The sequence below is a fragment of the Triplophysa dalaica genome, chromosome 9 (genome assembly GCF_015846415.1).
Source record: "Triplophysa dalaica isolate WHDGS20190420 chromosome 9, ASM1584641v1, whole genome shotgun sequence".
Classification (NCBI taxonomy): Eukaryota; Metazoa; Chordata; class Actinopteri; order Cypriniformes; family Nemacheilidae; genus Triplophysa; species Triplophysa dalaica.
The window spans coordinates 18,618,086-18,639,349 of record NC_079550.1 but is presented as its reverse complement, the minus strand read 5'-3'; the positions used below and the strand labels follow the sequence as shown (position 1 = coordinate 18,639,349).

Sequence of the window (21,264 nt, the reverse complement as noted above, 5' to 3'; positions counted from 1 at the left end):
GTCTGATGAGACTAATACGACATATAGTAAAATTTTAATATGTAAATTATTATTGACATGAGAACATCGTTTGTCCCTGACAGCCTTCTTTTACAGAACTCACCATCGTTTAGGAAAAATATACAAAACTTCATATAAATCAAACATGAATTACACACGCTAAACTCCAAGTGTACTTACAGTATACCAAGTATGCAGGAATTTCTTTCATAAAACTTAATCTGCAATAACGGTAAAGCGCTGCAAAGTACTTAAACTAATAATGTGTTCTCACAAATACAGTGAAAGATTTCAGGTGGTGCTCTTTAGAAAATCCTTATAAACCAGCCAAATCATGTGTGCTTTACATCTAATGTGAGCAGGATTGAGTGAGGGTTAGGTAATCGAAAACATCATTAGCCTGGTATGAAAACAATGGAGGATGTCCTTACTAATATTGTGAAGCAATCTTGTGTGCATTTGTGTGTGTGGGGGGTGCACAGGCAGTAATTGAAGGGTTTTAGGATGACTTTGTCCAGGCTTCCGGGAGCAAAGAGAGGAGAAGAAGTGGGGGGGCTTTAGTATTAGTGTTTATTCGGTACACTATAACCATCAATTAAAGAATTCATAGCTCTCTATCGTTTAATCCGAAACCTCTGTATAACCTCTCTTAGAAGATATTAGAAAAAAGGGTTTGGCTTCAGATGACCAACTCAATCTGTAAATAACTCTTTCTTTTGAGGAACGCAACCGTAGAAATTTCAAGAAGTGGTTTTGTGTCCATACAATGGAAGTCAATGGGGGACAGTGTTGTTTTGGACACTCTTCAAAATATCTTCTTTTGGGTTCTGCAGAAAAAATAATGTCATGCAGGTTTGGAATGACATGAGAGTGAGGTGAACCTGCATCAGAAGTGACAGATGAACAATCAATGAAAAAATGGAGCGCCAACATGCATCCATAACCCAGGACAGGTTAACCTCTGCACTTAATATGAACGACCCATAAAACAAATTATAAGGCCATATAGTAAGTACACTATTAATTCAAGTGTATGTGTACGTATGTGTGCGAGTCTGTGGACGAAAGTGTGTTAAAAGGCTCTCTCTGTGTGTGTGTGATGTGCTAACTCGCTCAGAGGTGGCAGCTTGGGTAATTAAGAGCAGAGCTGTTGTCAGGTGCCTCATTATGACATGAATGGCAGTTTGTCACTCTCCTCCTCCTCTATTAAACAGCCTCTTTTCTTGCTGTGAGCTGGTCTGGCTGTTTATCAATCTGTCTGTCGGCAGAGCAGTTTCTTCGCAGGTCTGACGTTTTGTTTGTTGACAGCTCTGATTGTACGGCTCTGTTGCAGTAGACCTCTCCTTCTGATCGTATAGTATGTGTTTTGGTTGTTTGATGTACTAAAAGCGAATCTAAGAGTTTGAGATTAAACTGCATGAACTTCCATTCTCTACAGGTTTCAAGTTAGTTTACCTTTATGAAGTTTGCCAAGAGATACAGCGCATTTAATGTGTACATTTTACAGTATTAGCTAAGAATTTAACTCACGATGTTGATGGCCAAGCAAGCAGAACCTAAAGTACATAGGATTTCATTGGATGCAAGTGCCTGGCCCAAAGTTAACTTCTGGTTTGTGTTTGGTTATAATATAGTATATACCAATTTATTTTATATTTAATTTAGATTCATATTTTATTGCATATTCATTGTATAAACTTAAAACTACTCAACGGTTATAGTTTTTTTGCGGAGGTCTACCGGAAGTTAAAGGGACAGTTCACCCCAAAATAAAATTCTGTCATCATTTACTCACCCTCGAGTTGTTCCAAATTTGTATCGATTTCTTAGAAAGATATTTGGAAGAATGCTTGTAAACAAATACCATAATAGGAAAAATGACAATTGCAGTCAAAAGTGCCCCAGAACTGTTTGCTCGCTTACATTCTTCGAAATATCTCCTTTTGCTTAAGCTATTTTTCCTACTATGGTAGTCAATGGTGGACAAGATGTTTTTGGTTATAAGCAATCTTCCAAATATCTTTCTCTGTGTTCGTCATTGTGACACTTCTTCCAAAAACTCCCTTAAGTCTTTCTGTGATTTATTGTTTTCTTTCCATAAAATCATTCTACAAAATGTTATGAACATTCTGTGAAAATATAACCTTGATATCTTTTAGATTGATTATAGCCGCATGTCAAAAATTGAAATCAATGTTTGGAAATCCTACTTTTGATACGTTTTGTGGGAAATAATAAAACGTTGCAAAACATTTTTTTATTTTGTATTTAAAATAATTTATGTAAGTAGAATAATTTAAAACTTGAATACTCGACTGTATGTCAAAATCTATCATATACTGTAATCTGTCATTTACAGTGATAAACACACATCATCTAATATAATAATTTTATGTCTATGACAACTTATCTTATGATATGTTATGCCACATTTGTGAAACATAAATGCAAAGAGGATGTAAGCCACAAATATTTTACCTTGGGCACAGGCTATCTAAGATATGACTCAGAATCCCTGTAATGCACAGACCACTTTATAAAAATGCAGGAGTCTAAAATATGTATAAGACATCATTTGTTAAACAGTTGTATTATTATCAATTCCAAAATAAACTATTTAATATGTCAGCCACACTTTCAGAAAAAGCTGTACTAAAACTGTCACTTCGACACTTCTGCACCTAAAAAGTGCATATCAATATGTTAAAGGTGCATATTAGTTGCAAATGTGTACATTTTTTGTCAAAGCTGGTGCCAAGTATGTACTTGTGAATGTTTTGTGTATGTTTAGTTATTTGCAAGCTTTCAAAATAAGCACAACGCATCATAATTCAACTTCATGTAACATAACATATTTTCTGTGCTATCTAATTATTTCTATTTAATAAACACAGCAGATCATAATTTAACTTCTCTTAACATGAAATATTTCTGTGCTTCTTTTTTAGAAAGTAATATCAGAATATACTCATGACAAAAATCAAAACAATGGAACTTCCTAATTGTTTGACTTATTAAATAAGCATTTGTTACAGCACTGCACATTTGTCTTTTAGGATAAAGTCTCTGGTGAGTTAATACATTTAAATATATCAGCCGTTACACACCGGGCGCGTAAGCAGTGCAAAGGCGGAAGGGGAGAGCTTTCATACTGCCTTGTTAGTCATTTTAAATACATCAATGAGTAAAATATCTTACAGAACTTCATTGAAAAGCATATTTTATGTAGATCGTTTAATGATCTTTTAGATCCACGTAGTACAAGTTATAAATAAACAGCCATCGTGCTTTGAAGAATGATACAAGTCATCTAAAAGGTCAACTCACTATAGGAGAGGGTGATTGACGTGTGATGAGATCTCCCACGTACTCAATATAAACAATTAACATGATGTCTATGTAGTTTTATCCGGGTTTTTTTAGAAGGTTATGATGAGAGTGGGGTTCAGACGGTACACTGACAGTGTAACATGATCGTTTTTCCATATGCAATATAAGCATAACATTTAACATGTGGTTTTGGCCGAAAAACTCCTGTTTTTGGAAGTCATTGCAACTGTTCAAACATATTAGAGACCACTTACACACTTTTAAGGTAAAAGCGTTACTTTTTCCTGTCAATCCACCTGCATTTTGACCATATAAAAATGCACTGTCGCTTTAATTGACATGAGCAGCGCAGCAAAAATAGACCTGGCGCCGAATTCTTCAATGCTGCTTACACGTGCGCTATGAATGCTCTCAGCTGTAAACATGGGCGCCAAAAACAATATGCGCCACTAAAGCGTGCGGTGTGAAACGGCATTATATAACATATATAGGCCACTGAGTGTGTGTGTGGTGTGTGGGAGTTGTCTCCAGCTGACAGAGTGGACAGTGGGAGTGAAGAGGAGTGTCCGGGGGGCCTCAAAGATGAAAGACCCCTGCTTAATCAGACAAATCTAGTCCCATAAACACAGAAAGCATAAATGTCTCTTCACCACATACACACGTAAACATCTCAAAAATCATAATTCACACACACACTCACGCACATTCATTTCATTCACCATCTGAGCCTCCCACCCGATCCCCGTGTACACACACCACTCTCCCTCCCTGCTTCAGCAGTTGGACAACTAATTGCCTTCACTCCGAGTTGGTGATGACGGTACAGGTGGAGATACCTGGGCGTCTAACCCCACTGCTCCGGGCCAGCTGTCTCTCAGTCCAGGCCTTTTTTCCTGGGCAGCCCCCCACCGAGGGCTCTAATAACCAGTCACTGCTGCACAGGAGTTGTTGGCCAACAAACTGGACTCATGGGGGCTGGCAACCTGTTAGATATGTTAAGTGGCAGCTTAGCTAATCTAAATGTGAGCGTGTGCTTGTATACATGGTTTATGAGGACAAATCTGAGTAATGACATGTGTATAACAACGTATGTGTGCGTTTGTGACATGCAGTGAGCCAAGGCTTATGCAAGACGCTAAAATAAAAAAGAAATGTCATTAGACAATTAAAATGGAAGGAAGGTTATAACCAAAGATATTCTTTACATTTTGCGTTTGGCAGATGCTTTTACCCATGGTGAGATACAAAGTATACATTTGTGTGTTTCCTGGGATCGAACCAATGACTTTTTCCTTGCTCTACGAATATATAAAATTAAAATTAACTATGAGAAACAGAACAGAGCTGAAGGCCTCCGGTACTCTGGAACACGAAGGACCAATTAACTGAGAATCACACGTCGATGTAAAGTCAAAATAAAGTCAACGGAGCCCTTGACTTCTTCACGGGGGTTTGTCCTCGGGCCCTCCTTCCTCTCCCCACTTCACTCAATCTCATTATTACCAGCCCCCTCCCTCAGAGAAAACTGCCCCCCCTTCCTTCGCGATTACGCTCCATACGCGTGTCAAAGCTGACTCGGTGTGCTGTTAGCATGCTGCGATGCTAAGCCTCTTTTACCTGAACAATAATCTCCAGCAGAGCACACGCTGCCAATTAAGCCCAGGGCTCTCTCCTGCATCCCCGCCCGCCGCGGCTGCCCGTGTGCTGGCCCGGTTTCCAACGCCCCTTCCATCACTGCTGACGCATGTAGGGCCGCCCTAAGCAGGGGTCCCTTTGTGCGGCACGAGGATGACCATATTGGTTTCGGCGGGATATACGCGGCCTCCCTCGCAGACGGAACATGAAGCTTTGTGGATGAAATTACCGCCAAGCGGCGTCCCTTCTCCTCGCTTACATCAGTTTAATGGCCCACCTTGTTTTCCCTCTGCCAAGCCTGTAATCGCTAAATGCCAGCTGACTTTATCCGTACTCAACAGGACCCCATTTTTTCATGTCTTGGATGTGTGGCAGATTGCTTTTAGATGTGGGCTAAATATCACTTTTACATTTGATCAAGTATTGGACTGACAGGAGGGTTAACATGAGATATAATGAAAAAGTATACCAATTTTCCAGAGTTTAGTTAAAAAGGTCCAAAAGTTCCAACGTATGTAAGTATGAAGTGTATGAAATTAGCGACATCTAGCAGTGAGGTTGCAACCAACTGCTCACTCCACCCCTCCATTTTGAAGCAACGGTGGCTTACACAGAACTAAGATGTCGTCACATTTCCGCTTCTTTGCTGAAGGAGATAACGTATTTTATGAAACATGCTGTGTAGAGCACTTTATCCATTTAGGGCTACTGTAGAAACAACATGATGAATTCCATGCAAGTGCACCGGCGGTGTATGTAGAAAGAAATAGCTCATTCTAAGGTAATAAAAACGCAACGCTTCATTATGTAAGGTCTTTATACACATCTGGAAACATTTATATTATATTGCATTTCTGTCAATAGATCCTCCAAAACAATGACACACTAGACCTTTAAGCATTTACACTCTATTATTTTCAACCCAGCGTTGGGTCAAAAAGGGACAAACTATGCTGCTGGAAGCATCAAATCCAGCAATATTTTTTTATATTCAACCAAACAATGCATTAAAACAATCCTGCATTTGGGTTAAAATATACCAACATAGGTTAATTTAGAACCCAAAGGTTAGGTTTGTCCCATTTTTGACCCAATGCAGCATTAACACGTTAGAAGATGCTTTCTATCAAAGCAGCTTATTTATTTATTTGACAGGCTCTGTAAATAAAGTGCAGCTCATGAAATGGCCTATCAACACTTTTGAATGCATATCTGTGGCATGCAATATCTACTGTATAGCGCTTTACTTCCCATAAAACGCTACTGCAACGTTATGTTTTGTTAAGAGTTATTCAATAATGTGACATTTTTTTGTTTTGCATTATCTACAAACTCCTTTCATCTGGGGGTATGTTAGAAAATACAACAATTTCCATATTGGAATGTGGAAGACCCACTGATGATTTAATAAAGGAAAATTTGAGTAAACTTTAAACAACCTGTTTTGCTGGTGCTGAATTATATACTGACTTGTACTGTTTATGCACGTTCTAAAGGTTTTTATCCACACAAAGAGGTTGAAGCATGCCAATTAGATACATTTACCCTTAAAGAATCAAATGTCTAATCTCAAACAAGATATATAGACATAATATAGCCCTTTTCATCTCGACATCAAATTAGACGAACAAATGTTACTTCAATACAATACATTTGTATGATGAAATAAAAAATAGATGTCCACAGACCGAAATCATTTCATTGCATAATGTAACCGCTCAGCTTCCGGCAGGTATCGATGTGTGCAGGCTGGGTGTTTGAGTGCGGAATGTAAGGAAAGATTACCGAAACACGATCGGCCCTTGAACGCTGCCTCTGATTATATGCTTGTGTTTCAATTCATCTCTTTATTCTAATGAAACTATTAGATGATAAGTGAAAAGACAGATTACGGTGGAATGCCTAACACCCTCCCCCAGTCTGGCACCTACAACATAAACTTCAGCGAGAGCACACCTGATCTCAGGTGACACCTAGCGCCCGACAACACCTCCACTCGCCCACTCAGTTCCCCTCTAACACAATGGACCTGCAGCCTATCCGTGACCTAATCCCCTTCTCGTCTTGGGATTGGCTGCCCGGCTGATCATGTGACATGAGGGAAGTTGCAGGTTGAAATTTCTGCAAGACAAAGCGTTCTACGGGAGAAGCCGAGCGTGAGCGATAGAAAAGTTCCCGGAGGCCTTGCATGCAGCAGAGCACGACCAAAGTGATGTCTTTGTCTTTAATCCATTTCTTGGGGTGCGTGCCAATGTGTGTGTTTAGGTTATACTGTTCCTCATCTGGGGTCATGTTTAATTACTAGTTTTTAAAAAAAATTGGTGCTTAGTGCATTTTGAATGCAACCTCCGATGAGAATTATTGGTTTATAATGAGCTTTTATAATTTATTGGTAATAAAAAAGTGCCGATAATGTGCCTCTTTGGTAAGCACTATTGAGATTCTGTCATTATTTAATACCCTGCATGAGAGACCAAAACTACTATCTAAAAAACACGTATTTTAAACTTTATTTTTCTCTGGCCATGTCATAAAAGTGTTATCTCAGTTATCTTAAAGCTACTACTGCCCCTTCGAAAATGGTGCGTGACGCCCCTGCATGTCATTTGGGCATTTATTAAATCTCCATGAAACTTCAGCAAGTCAGCCAATGATAGAAAACAAAACCTGAAGGAGCACAGTGTTCTGAATGTTTAGCACCAGAGCTCAGCTGATATAACAGGTCAATGTGTAAAATGGTCAATATCATTTCATATCACTTCACAACTCATAGTGTAATTTTATTTTGTTACATACCTGTACCCACAACAGTCCAGCCAAGTGTTTCCTCCCCACGACTCATTATTAATTCAAACTTTGCTATTTGTTTAGTTGATAAACACCAACTTAACAGAATTTACATTGACATATTGGCAGATAAAGCGAATTCAAGGTTTCCTGGGAAACAAACCCACAACCATTTGTGGTCTTACAGCAACTGCAGCTACATAAACACACTTAAAAAGCACAATGAACTGTTAAGTACCCTTAAACAGACAGTTCACCCAAAAATGAAAATTCTGTCTTCATTTACTCACTCACAGATTGTTCAAAATCTGTTTGAATTTCTTTGTCCTGATGAACACACAGAAAGATATTTGGAAGAATGTCAGTAGCCAAACAGACCTATCCTGCATTGACTGCCATAGTAGGGAAAATAAATACTATGGGAGTCAATGGGAGATGGGATCTGCTTGACATTCTTCCAAATATCTTCCTTTGAGTTTAGCTAAACAACGAAATGTATACAGTTTATACAAATGAGGGGGTGAGTTAATGATGACAGAATTTTCATTTCTGGGTTAACTATCCCCATAATGATAAACTTATCTGTGTTTACAAGCACTGTCAAGTCTTTTGCAAATATCTTTGACAACTGTGATAACACAGTCTGTAATCATTTAAAAAGTACAGTTTTTACCATTCCTGAAAAAAGTGAATTTGGAGTCACTGACGATGTAATGCTTTGAGTTTTTTATTGAGGGTTGACAACCTTTGCCAATTATGCAACTTGTCGCAGAGTCTGTTTTTCCTGAATAGTCGTGCGCTTTGCATGCGTGTTCACTGCACGTACCATCCGAAGGGCTCCTGAGTCAATCTTCTGTCCGGGAGCGTCTCTTAGGCCTAATGACAGAGAAAAAGAGAGTATTTTAAAGGAATCCTTTTACTTTTAGACATATCAATCAGGTAATCTGACATAACAAAGGCATTCAGACTACATTTGTTGAAAGTCTCAGGGCAAACATGATCCCATAATTGAGAGCTTGTGAATCCCACACACTTGTACAGAACGTTGAACATTAAAGGCAAACAAATGATGCAGAATGTTTCTTGACAGGGGGAGGGAGAAGGCAGGTTTAATTGTCTCGTCTTTCTAATCCTGTCTTCCAAGACCATCAATCCTGGCTCACCTCCATCCATTTATCACCCGCTTTTTCTTTTCTTTCGAAACGTTGAACCCTCTGTACGTGCTTTAATATTTTGCACAGACGCTATGCTGGAGAACTGGAAGTGAGGATTTCAATATGACGTCCTGTCGGGGAAATGATCGGTGCACACTCGGCCAACCGTTAATGAACGATTTCAAATGCCTATGTACCTCTGTAGGGACTCCACCCTGTTTGAAATGTAAAACTAATTCTTATATCTTAGGTTACACCTTTCATGGATCATATCTTTCAACGATTGTTGACATAACAGAATCATGTTTTGAGATGCAAAGGTCTTGGAACAAAGTGTTATACGAATGAATGTTGTACAAAATTAAAAGATCACTTCATTTTTCCTGTAAATCAGTATTTCTGCATGTATTGCATGCATTTCCGTCTTGTCTATTGAATCTAAAGGAATATATTCTATCCCTTTAACAAAATCAAACCTCAACAGCAAAGAATGGGAAAAAAACATCTTGCATATATATTTTTAATAGATCTTATTAGGAAAGTGAAAACATCAGTATTGTGTTGTTTAAACATGAAACATTTCCTTGAAGTGTTCAACAAACATCGCTTCTTTATTGTTGTTTTGTCCAGATTGTCCCTATAAAATATTCTGCAAATAAAAATATTTTCATTCGGAATTGGGGAGAAAAGCTGCAATTGGTTTCTGTGCTTTGTGCCAAGAGGTCAATCTCTTTGCTCCATAAATTCGCAGGTCAGGGGTCATCAAACTTGAACTTTGGCATGCAACGAAAGATGAAACTCCTTTGCATATGATACGACTCCCCTCTCCTGCATTCATATACCTTTATGAATAGAAGTGAAAAGAGCACAAAGTCTTCTGACCGCAACCTAATTGCAAAGACTTCAGATGGATAATGAATGCCTAGGCAGTTTAAAGTGGCCTCTTTTATTGAGAGATGAAGGAGTAGATTTATCAGGGAAGTATCGCGGGTCAAGACCTAAGAAGTTTACTCACCTCTGATCACGCTGGGATAAAACACAACAGTGCTTCGGGGATGTATGTTTGTTTAATACATACAGTATGTCCGCTATGTGGGTTAGTATTTGCCTTCTATAGTCCGGAGGGATCATCTTTGCCATGCTGACCTAAGGTGCCACCATTTTATTAATGTATATAAGTATGTGTGTGTATGGGGACAGAAGAATGTAGGAGATAGAATGGGATGGATAAGGGGTGTGGAAGTTGAGAGAGTTCAAACATTTGGGGGTCTTTGAGGGGGTCTCACATGCCCCTCCTATTACCCTCTCTCTGTCCAAACACATACACACAAAGAAACACGTAGCATTCACATAACATTCACGTATTTAGTCCAAACAAAAATGATATTTACTGTGAAAGTGCCTGATTTAGAGAAATAAAGAAAGAGCTAGAAAGTAAGAGTGTTTGTGTTCGGCTCATCACCATCTGTCAGCGTCGCTCGGATGTTGACCCTATTGTCCAATAAGAACTCCTGATGGTTGTGCACTTCTTCCTTCGTGGGGGCCCTGGCATGCACCCCATTACCAATTACCCCTCTGCAGTCCATAATGAGACCCCAAACCCATCCAAATTTCAATCGGTCTTGCCATTAAATGAATACTAAACCTACACGCTGTTAACCCACAAAGTGTTATTGCTTAGATTTTGCTCTTTCATGGCACTTTGTCTCAGACCTTTCTCATTAATACCTTGAAGAAATTGAAGAGATATGTGAGCTCAAATTAAAATGTTGTCTTACTTTTGATGGCAGAGTTAGATATCTTGTAACAATCTACAGAATGTGAGATTATAATGGACTGTGTCTCATTAGAAGAATCTCAAAAGTACAAAAATAACTTTATGCTCAGTAGCCTACTAAGGAAAAAGGGATCTTTCCTATTGGGGGGCTACATCACTATCAACTCAGCAATGCCTTCAGTTTAGTCGTTTTATAAGAATATTATAACAAATAACCATTAAATGACACCAACAACAATAAAAGTGACACAATATACACAACAAATCAATGCACGGCCATTTGCTATTGAATTAATAGCTACTAGCACACCACTCTGCTCTACAAATTGGAGATGTGTCTGTATACAAGGCTTGGACCACAGTGCTGTGTGCGTGTGTGTGTGTGTGTGTAAAACACACATCGAGCATGCCTGCCTCAAAGAAGTTAGATCTGGAAAGAGGCCAAGCCAGAAGGGGTGACATGAGAAAGAGGAGGCGCAAAAAAAGATTCAAAAGGAAAGAAACCAATCCAGAAATTACAAGCCTTTAACAAACCTTTTGGGAAGACATCCAGCACATGCTCGAGTACACACGCCCACAACATGAATGAAATGCCCTTAGTGTGGGACGGTAAGACTATAGCGACATCTGCTGGTGGAAACCGCTCTGCGACATAAAGAAAAGCAACACTAGGATGAATAAGTTTCAGACTTTACTTTAGTGTAGATATTAATAATCAGTGTTGGACGTAACGCATTACAAAAGTAAAAACATTAACGTAATTTATTAGTTTTTGCTGTAACGCAATAATATAAGGCATTACCAATCAAATTTGGGTAATATATTATACCCGTTGTAATCTCAGTCATGCGCGTTACAACAACGTATTTTCCCCCTGAAATGCTTTTTTGATCATTTACCAACACCTTCCATTCCCAGAAAAAAACTAATCTGTGATTAATATATTATGATTGTTATAATATTTCCTGTTAATGAAATCCTTTAAGACAGACATAAGGTTGAATCTTACACCCATTTGCCCATTTGTTGAAGAGGTATTTGTCCCGCCCCTCCTGCGCAAAGATTGGATGGCCACGTAAAAAGTGACATAGATGAGATTCTGCATTAACACATCGCCCTCCACTGCAGGTTTAATGAGCATCAATTAACTATATTTTAGCATTTAAGAACGCAAACACTGCTAAAAAGCGATTGATACCATAAATTCAACTGGATAATGTCGAAAACTCACTACAAAAAAAAAATGTAATAAACCCAATGGTTTCCAATGGAGTTTTAATGAAAACCATTGTTTTTTTTTTCAGCAGGGTAATAATACTTTTGTGGTAAGTTTGATCAAAGTAACAAAATGTAGTGTAACGCATAACAATTCAAATACAGTAACATTTTAATATAACTTATTACTTTTAAATGACAGTAACTAGTGGGCCTTATATAAAATGTATTACATTTTGGAGGTAACTTGCCCAACACTCTTAATAATACATGAATTTGCTCTTTTTGTAGCCAAAGCTATAATATTCAAAGCATCTTCATGCTTCCCTAAATGAAAGGCATTCGGGCTAAATAAGAACGGTTACAATAAACGTTTGCAGTATTCATTAATAAACAAAGTGTGATTTAATCATAACAAAATATTTCTTCAAACAGTCGGAAATTTTTTATCTTTGTATTTAATTACTTCTGATTATTTTGTAATTTATTATGGATAAAAAGTAAAATGTAATTTGTAATTAAATACTTTGAGAGACTGTATTTTAAAATACTTAAATACTTTTTCAAATATGTCATTTTATTCTTTCATACTCATACTTTCATCAGAGGCAGGGTGGCACCACTGTTCAGAAAATAGTGGGGGAAGTTTTGATACTTAAATATGTTATAAAATGTGAGCTATCAATAATAATTTGAACTAAACAATCTGAGGGTGAGTAAATGATGACAGAATTTTCATTATTGGGTAAAGTATCCCTTTAAATTCCTCCAATATTTAAGAAGATTACATTTGATTATTTAAGCATACCTTTAATAACTTTAAAACATTATAAGTTATTGATCTGTGGATGAAAAACAGATAGACTAGATTTAAAGTGATTCTACATTCATCATATCAACTTTTTTTTAACAATTCTGACTTTTTCTCATAATTCTGACTTCTTTTCTTAAAATTTTGGAAGATTATGTCCAATGAGGCAAAACTGTAAATCTGATGTTGTTTGAAATAATAAGCTGAGGAAAGCCAAGTCCTCTGTTTGCTGATCCCTTTGGTTTTTGTACCCTATAAGTATTCCAAAGTATTAAAATTAAATTACAAAATTTGTGTAATCTAACGAAATACTTTACAGATTATTTTTAAAATCATATATTTTGTGATCTGTAGTGATGCTTTTGAAAAGTAACCTTCCCAGCCCTGTCTATAAAACATACTATCCCGTTTGCTTATAAAGCTATACATTTTAAAAACGCTTGTGTTAAAAACAACACATGTTGTGTTCATTTGAGGACAACACATTAATGTTGTTCCTGTAAATGCTAGCAATAATGAATGGCTGGACAGTCATATCATGTCTGGATAACCCACCAACTAGCTGGATTCGATTTTTTTTTCTCAACCAAGTTGACCTGTCTGTTATTTGGTTTGTTTGACTCATTCCGAGGCATAGCAAGCAGACCGATCGCCGATCGGTGTATGAAGTTACGTGTTTTCGATCACTCTCGGTTTACTTTGAAGTAAAAAAAAATATTTTGTCCTCAAAGTGCTTAAAGGTTAAGTATCTAGTAAAGTATACTATCAGATATTCACTGATAGTCATAGGACAAAAGATGAGCCCAAATACCTAGAATTGATCTGCTAGCTAAAGAGTGACTTGTGTTGTCTAATGCCGGATCACAGTTATATCCACGAGCAGGTGGCTGAAGTAATAAAAAACAAAATTCTGATTAACTGCAGGTGGGTCGCGGGAGGATGAGTAAATCAATAATGATGATATTATTAAAATGACCTGAAGGCCTACATTTTTAATACAGTAAGTGTGTCTCTACAATCTGAGCATTTGATGGACTTGCTGGAATACACTACAAGACTTTAAAATCTGAACAGATTTTTTTTTAACTAGAAACCATACACTTGCAGACTTTTTGAAGGTTTTGGATAGAAACACAGTAACTGATGAAATCTGCAGACTGGCGCAGACTTTCTGCAACAAGTCCAGACACAAAATCGGGGAAAAATCTGAGCAAAAGTCTTGTAGTGTATTTTACCCTTAAAACTTTTCACTCTTTCTTCTGTGTGTCTAACTCCACAGTTAAAGCTGATTCCAAGCAAACGGTTCATTTGCGTGGTATCATAGGAAATATGAGTGATGTACACTCAAAATCAGAATGCATTGTGGGTACAAAAAGTTGTGAACAAATGTAGGGAATGGGTTGTTTACTCAGACTTCGGACAACACTACGTAGGACACCAGACAAAGTGCACTATATAGGAGATAGGGGATAATTCAGACACAGCCCTAGTCTTAATTTAGCATCTATGTTTATGCAACTGGCCCTAATAAAAAAGCCTCACTGTTTGCAACGCAAATCAATTTTGCGAACAGGAAGTGAACTCAAAGCTCATGCTGATGCACGTTTTTGACACGTTCTTTCAAATGTTTAATAATTTATATAAATATTGTGGAAAATAATATTATTAAAAAAATTGCATTAAATGAAATGGAATAAGGATCTATTATTTATTAAATATTACGATCAATAGTCTCATTCAGTTCTGTTTGGAAGAATCTCCATAAATCAGTTTAAGCGACACTGTTGTTATCTTAATATGGTGTCACAATCTCACAGCTCATATCATAATAAATTTGCCCTTTTATAATCTCTGTTATCATTCTCAAATGTAATCAGTCTGTCATGATCACATCTGCTGTTATCTGTATTTCCTGTCTTTAGTTTGGCAAACAACAAACCTCTGAAATTCCACGCCTCATTTTTCTATACAGCATGTTGTATAAACTGTTTATGTTTGCTTACAGTAGATGACTACATCTTTATCACAGACTTTTACTCATAATTTCCCTCAGACATGCTGAGTAGAGCCATTGGTTCTGTAGCCACACACGCTGCGATCCGTCAGTGTTTTTTGAGAAGCCCCAGTGGGCTTCTGGGAAAGAGGAAGCGTTCGTGTTTTCCTTGTCAGCCGATGTTTACTCAACAATGAGCGCAATCACATGCCTCACTGGCTCTACGATCCTCAGCCCACACCTTAGCTCTCTCTATCTCTTTAACTCAGATTTTTTTTCGTTCTTTGACTCTAGAGTAATTCCATGAAACAGGTTCCCTTTTTAGGTAAACATGGTGATTTTAAAAGTAAAAAATATGTTTAAAATGTCATTGTTATTGTGTCAGAAGATAAATTATAGCATTTTGTCCTAACTGACTGCACTATATTTATTAATCAGATTATTCTAAACAGTTTAAATTAACATTAAATATATTTTTTAAATAATTTAAAGGTTTATAAATTCTTTAATAAAGGTTTAATAATCTCATTATTTTATATCATTATTTTTATTATTTTTATGTAAAGCAATTTGAATTACCATTGTGTATGAAATGTGCTATATAAATAAACTTGCATGGGCCTGCCTTGTTGCCTTCAGCTGGGTGACAAGGTTACAGTTTTTTTTATTTACTATATAAACCAGCTTAAGGCATAGCTGGTTAACTATTTAAATCTATAAGAAATCATAAACATACAACTTTATTTGCTTTTTTATCAACTTAAAGCATTTGTCATGAACATTTATGTTTGTGTAGATCTGGCATTATTGAATCATTGTTAAAGTTTCACATTTAGGAACACAAATTTCACTCTTTGCACCATAACGTTTTTCAGTATATGTCATCTGTTTTTTTCACCCTTTCTTTTTAGTTTTCTAGACTTTTCTCTGTCGTTCTCTCAGTAACCTGAGGGACTCCTCTGGGTTTGCTTCTTTCTCAGAATAAATGTGGGGAAACTTTAGATTTGGCCCGCTGGTGGGAGCGTAACCCCAATTTCCTCCCAGAGAGGCAGGGAGAGAAGCCGGGAGGTGGGTGGAAAGGAAGTTTACCTTGAACTGGGGTAACCACTGCCCGTTTCCAAGGTGACGACTGTCATCATCATTTTTCTCATGCTCTCGTTCTGTTTCTCTCTCTCTCTCTTTGCAAGGTGGTCCCAGAGCAAGTGATTATGAGTTCAGAATGGGAAAAAGTGTGTCATGTTAATCGCTTTGTTCTTTTTGTGTTTCTAGCAATGTCACACAGTTTAGAGTTTTTCCCCTTTGTCCTTTCCTAGAAACTGTCCACAAAACTCCTAAAGGGATAGATCTCCCAAAACTATCTGTCGTCATTTACTCACCATCAGGTTGTTCCAAACCTGTCTAAATGTCTTTGTTCTGCTCAACATAAATGAAGATATTTGGAAGAATGTCAGTAACTAAACAGATGTTATCCCCCATTTACTGCCATAGAATAGGGAAAATAAATACTATGGGAGTCAGTGGGGCATGAGATCTATTTGGTTACTGACATTCTTCTAAATATCTTAATTTGTGTCAAGACATTTTTATAGGTTTGGGACAATCTGAGGGTGAGTAAATGATGACAAAATTTTCTTTTTTGGGTAAACCATCCCTTTAAAGCCTCTAGCCCCACCAGTTCCTAATATTTTGCGCATGTTAGCTCTTCGTTTGAATTTCCTAAAAACATTCCCCGATTCCTTTTTTTACCACTTATGGCATTCATATTTATTGCCAAGCATCAACAGGCAGGTGCACAGATGCCTGAAACCTACTAAATACATGAAATACAACTGTAATGACAAATACAAAAGGCATTAGGCGGATGTGCTACTTCTCAGGGTTTCTCTGACAAAGATGGAAAACTCACACATGGTTTTTCTCTCAGTGTCTAAAACAACAGCCTGAGAAAACTATCTCACTGTATCTGCAGACTGAAAAAAGCCTTCGGTCTCTCATTTTCTGCACCCATACACTATGTTTCGTCTTGGGTCCGAACTTCTCATCCGATCAAGTTTCCCTAAAGAGTCTTGGAGCTCCAGACAGCTGCAGACCCCTTTAATCCACCTCACACCATCCTTTCACACACGCAAACCTCCAGTGTCACTTTTTGAAAAGCGTTACAGGGAAAACATGATTTGGAAAGAATCCCACATATCCAGGAATTTTTAAAACTCCATTTGAACTCGCCTACAATATTCCACGGGCGGAATTACCATAGCAACGACAGTTTTAAACATCCTGTCAATTTCCACAATTACAGACTAAACTGTATAAGAAATCTGCTTTGAAACATGACTCAAATACACCAAAGCTGTGCTGAGTCCTTTCGTACGTGTTTTCTAAATAGTGGATCCAAGTGACAGACCTCTAATAGGTGAGGTCGCTCGCGAGGTTATGTCAGGATGTGTCCGGCTATGCTATCAAGCATGACACATAGAACGTAATGACACGCCGTCAGGAAACTAAATATAGATGATGTTTTGATTACGAGAAAATTGGCATTTCAAAAGAGATTAGGATCAGGCCGCTGAATCAACACGGCGAAGAGCCGCAGGGCGCACGCTAGGTGAGAGAGAGCCAGCTACCTTTACACGCCCAACGTAGTGCGTAACCGGGCATGCGGGGCACATGCTGTAAATCACTCTCAGTTTTTCCAGCTCGGGCTACTGTATGTTTGTGTGTGCAGGAAGAACATCACTCCAGCTTGGCTACTCTTTGCCTCTCTTTCACGCGATGGCTAAGTGGTTGACCCTGTGACCCCCGTCTCCTTGGAGCTCACGGAAGTCCTTGCTTTGCAATGGCAGTTGCACGGATGACATCATCGGGGGAGAGAGTCCCATTAATGACGAGCAGGGGGTTTGAATGCGTTGTCTGTATTTTCCGACATTATTCTGACATTACATCGACTTTATTGTTGTATTAGTAGGGTCATTACTAGGCCAGGTGTGTTTTCACAGTGAGAAAACCCTTAGTTGCTCTGAATGGACACTACGTGAGCCAAGATCGAAATGGGACGGGGTGCTGGATAGCGGTTAAAATGTCTTCGTCATGCAAACAGGCGTCACGAGCACGCAATGGTTCAAACGGAGTGCACGGATGCAACATCTATGATCTGCAGATGGGCAAAACAAACACAAAACATGCTTTTAAAGGGATGCTTCACCCAAAAATAACAATTCTGTCATGTATTCACCCTTATATCCCTGAATATGGCTGTTTCGTCTGTGGAGTAGAAAATTAGATATTTTGAGAAATGTCTCAGTGGTACAATGGAAGTCAATGGATGCCAGTGTTGTTTGGCCACCAACGTTCTTCAAATAATCTCTTTTTTGTGTTCTGCACGACAAAGAAAGTCATACAATTTGGAATGACATGAAGGATTTTTTGAAGTGAACTTTAAAAATCTGTTCTGGTGCACAGTGGTGTCCCAATCTATCATTTATTGTAAACATTTGCTTATCTTACCTTAAACTTTTCGTCATTCTTCAAAATACAATTTGTCTAACAAAATGGATGTTGGATTTTTTAAAGTGAACACTTCTGGATCACTGCGAAAGCTATCATGTTCAAGAGAGCATGGGGATCCTAACAGCTCGGGCCAGACATGACGGTCTTCCTCTTTTTAAAGAGTATCGTCAAGGAGACGTTTCCGACACCACACAATGCTAAATGGCGGAGATATTCAGTTGCACGCACAAACGCAACGCCAAAGACTCGCAATTAAAAAGATCTTCATTTCATATCCACCTGGATGTATCGCACAGTCTCAACAAGATCCCTGCCAACACATGGACTTGTAGATAAGCAATAAAAACTAGAGATAGAATCTTGCGCACACATACACCTTCATGTCTGATTATAGTTAAATGGGGTTGTGTTGAGTCTCGTCGCTATACACACAGATCTGGCCTCACCCTGAGGATTTTGGGTAACGGAACTGTGCAGATCCACATCTCAATAAGTGCAGAAACAGGTTTCCTTTCTCGGCCTATTTTCTCACAGCATACTACTTTTTTCTTTCTCATCTTCCTCTTGTAAAAAAGGAAATGAGATCTCTTTAATGTCTCAATAATTTCTCCTGTACAGCTGAGACATTTCTCCTAGACAGCTGTATTGTTCCCTGAACTCTCTGTAAGTCGCTTCTGATAAAAGCGTCTGCTAAATGACTCAATTTAAATTTAAAAGAGAGCAGTTTTACACTTTTCTTTAAATTATTTATTTATATGATTGAATGTTCTGTATTTCCTTCTGGTGCTGGTCTCTGTGAGCTACCAAACCAATTTCGTTGTATGATTACATTAGTATAAAGTTTTTTTTTTAGATTCAGCTTCTCAGATTTTTACCTGAAAAAGACAGCTTTGAAAGATCTTAACACTTTACTATGAATCATATTCTCAGAATTTCAAAATCTACAATCGAAAAGTCAAATTCTTACAAGATGATGTAAGATTATGTATGTTATTCACACTTCAACTTGAATTGTATGGCTCGTAGCTCCATAATGCACTTCTACTGCATGTTCACAAATGTCCAATTTGTTTCTAATTTGCAAAAAGAATAATCCATAAATGACACATGTCAACTTTAAGTCTCCTGAGCCACAAAAGAGCAACATTTAAGCAATCACGTTTTTACAGGCGTACCACACACTGAGCAAAATCTCCAGTGTTAAAAAAGCTCAAATTATTTCTCACAGTGTATATATAATCCACACTTTGAGGGTGTATAATATGTACACCGTGTGTGTTAACGTGACCTATTTTAACACTGGAGATTTTGATTAATTAAAAAAATGTATCCGTACGAGTGTTCATGCACGCCTCATTTTCTCATCTGTAGAGAGGACAAGCGGTATAGAGGGAGATGGGGGATCATCGTAGGGAAATTTTAGTGAGGTGGCCAGGCTCTTTATTTAACAGTGGTAGTAAAGAGAGATGGCTTGTGTGCAGATAAATATAGTGTGAGAACATGAGGCTGCTTGGAAGCTTTGCACATAATGCTTCCTATCCGTCGCAGAGAGAAAAACAGAAAGAGATGAACTGCTTGTCCAGTTAAGACTTGATGAGTGAATTCTGAGATGGGTAACGTTTATGGCTTCATTTACTGTCATCGGTATATAATGATAATGCGCATACTCCGTTATTGACCTTAAAAGACAACTAACAATATGGTTCATACCACATGAGAGGATTTTGATAGAGATGGATGTTTCAGAGCATTCTCCTGCTCAGCGATTGTGCTTTCATTGTTCAGTTGTTCAGCTTTTTTTATGATGTTTCTCTTCAAAGCTGAATAGAAATACAATTGAGACTATTCTTGACAAACAGTCTAAAAATCACATACATCAGTCTTGAATTTGATGGGAAATGCTCTTCATTATGAAATTGTAAACCTTTGCACATTGGCAAATTTGGAAACAGTTGAAGTCTCCATCTGGAAAGACATGGAGATAAATCTGAGTGGCACGAGCAATGTTTCCATTTCTTCCAGTACTGATAAAGACATCATGTCAATTTCCTTTCCTATGGGGTTGTAATAAAGCGCGACACAAAGAAGGACCGAAAGAGAAGTAGAAACAAATGTAAGACAGAGGTGACCTGCACACACACACACACAGATTTGTTCAGCTGATCCCATGGGTTGCTATTAGTTTGTAATCGTAATGAGGATGAGAGAGCAGCTCCAGGGTGAGCCACAGTGGAAAACCTGCAGAAATGATGTCAGAGGAATCGCGACCACCGATTGGAGTGGAGATTCCCGGCGAGAGCCTATAAAACGGGGAAAGACAACAGCAGGAACCAGCAAAGGCAGAGAACGTGAGAAATTCCAGGAACTGCGCAGTGTTCAACCGTCCCGTGTGACTGAAACCAAATCAGATTAAGGGTAAGGAACCTTGCGGAGAGAGAGACAGATCTACCTGCATGTTCCCACAGTGCTGCATGTGCGTGTGTTTGGGTGGAAAGGTGACCCGGCAGGTGTTGGGGATATATTTAAAGGAATTTGAAGGTTGTTTGGGGTCACAAAAATGCACTCAAACAGTTTTTTAATACTTCATTTAATAGTATCATCAGCTTGTTTGAACTACACGTATATAGATGTTTAAGTTTTTGAAACATCTTGTTGATGTTGCATCGTTGCAATATTGACACAGAGGTGTGAAATCATGTGTGATTTCAGAGAAGTGTCGAGAGTGTGTCTCTGAACATGTGTGTGCGTGACTGAGAAGGTGCCCTGTGAAGTGTATGTGGGCAATGAGAGATGGTTGGAGTTGTTTATTTTCGGGGACGGAAAATGCTAAAGTTAGCCCATGTTGCTGGACAATGCATTTCCCCGGTCGTGGGGCAGGAGAGAAACGGCATCTCAGTGCACCAGACCTGAGCACTAGATACAGATATAAACGCTCATGCTCAAATGACTGATGTAAAAAGTTAAATTGACATTTGAGAACCATAGAATGATACAGCAAATGCTTGAAGTCACGTAGAGGATTTTTTGTTATTGTTGAGAGAATGTTTAGACCAAA

At 38.2% G+C, this 21,264-nt stretch overlaps 1 protein-coding gene across 2 annotated transcripts in view; it reads left to right on the top strand.

Moving 5' to 3' along the window:
- Positions 1–21,264, top strand: part of ostn (osteocrin) — a 31,530-nt gene that overhangs the window by 6,424 nt on the left and 3,842 nt on the right. The window contains exon 1 of one of the 2 annotated variants that reach the window (XM_056757252.1): positions 20,534–20,624. The exons of the other annotated variant lie outside the window; for it this stretch is intronic. The gene's annotated coding sequence lies outside the window, so the exon portion shown is untranslated. Of the gene's footprint in view, positions 1–20,533; positions 20,625–21,264 lie in introns of those variants that run through there. 2 annotated transcript variants of the gene reach the window in all.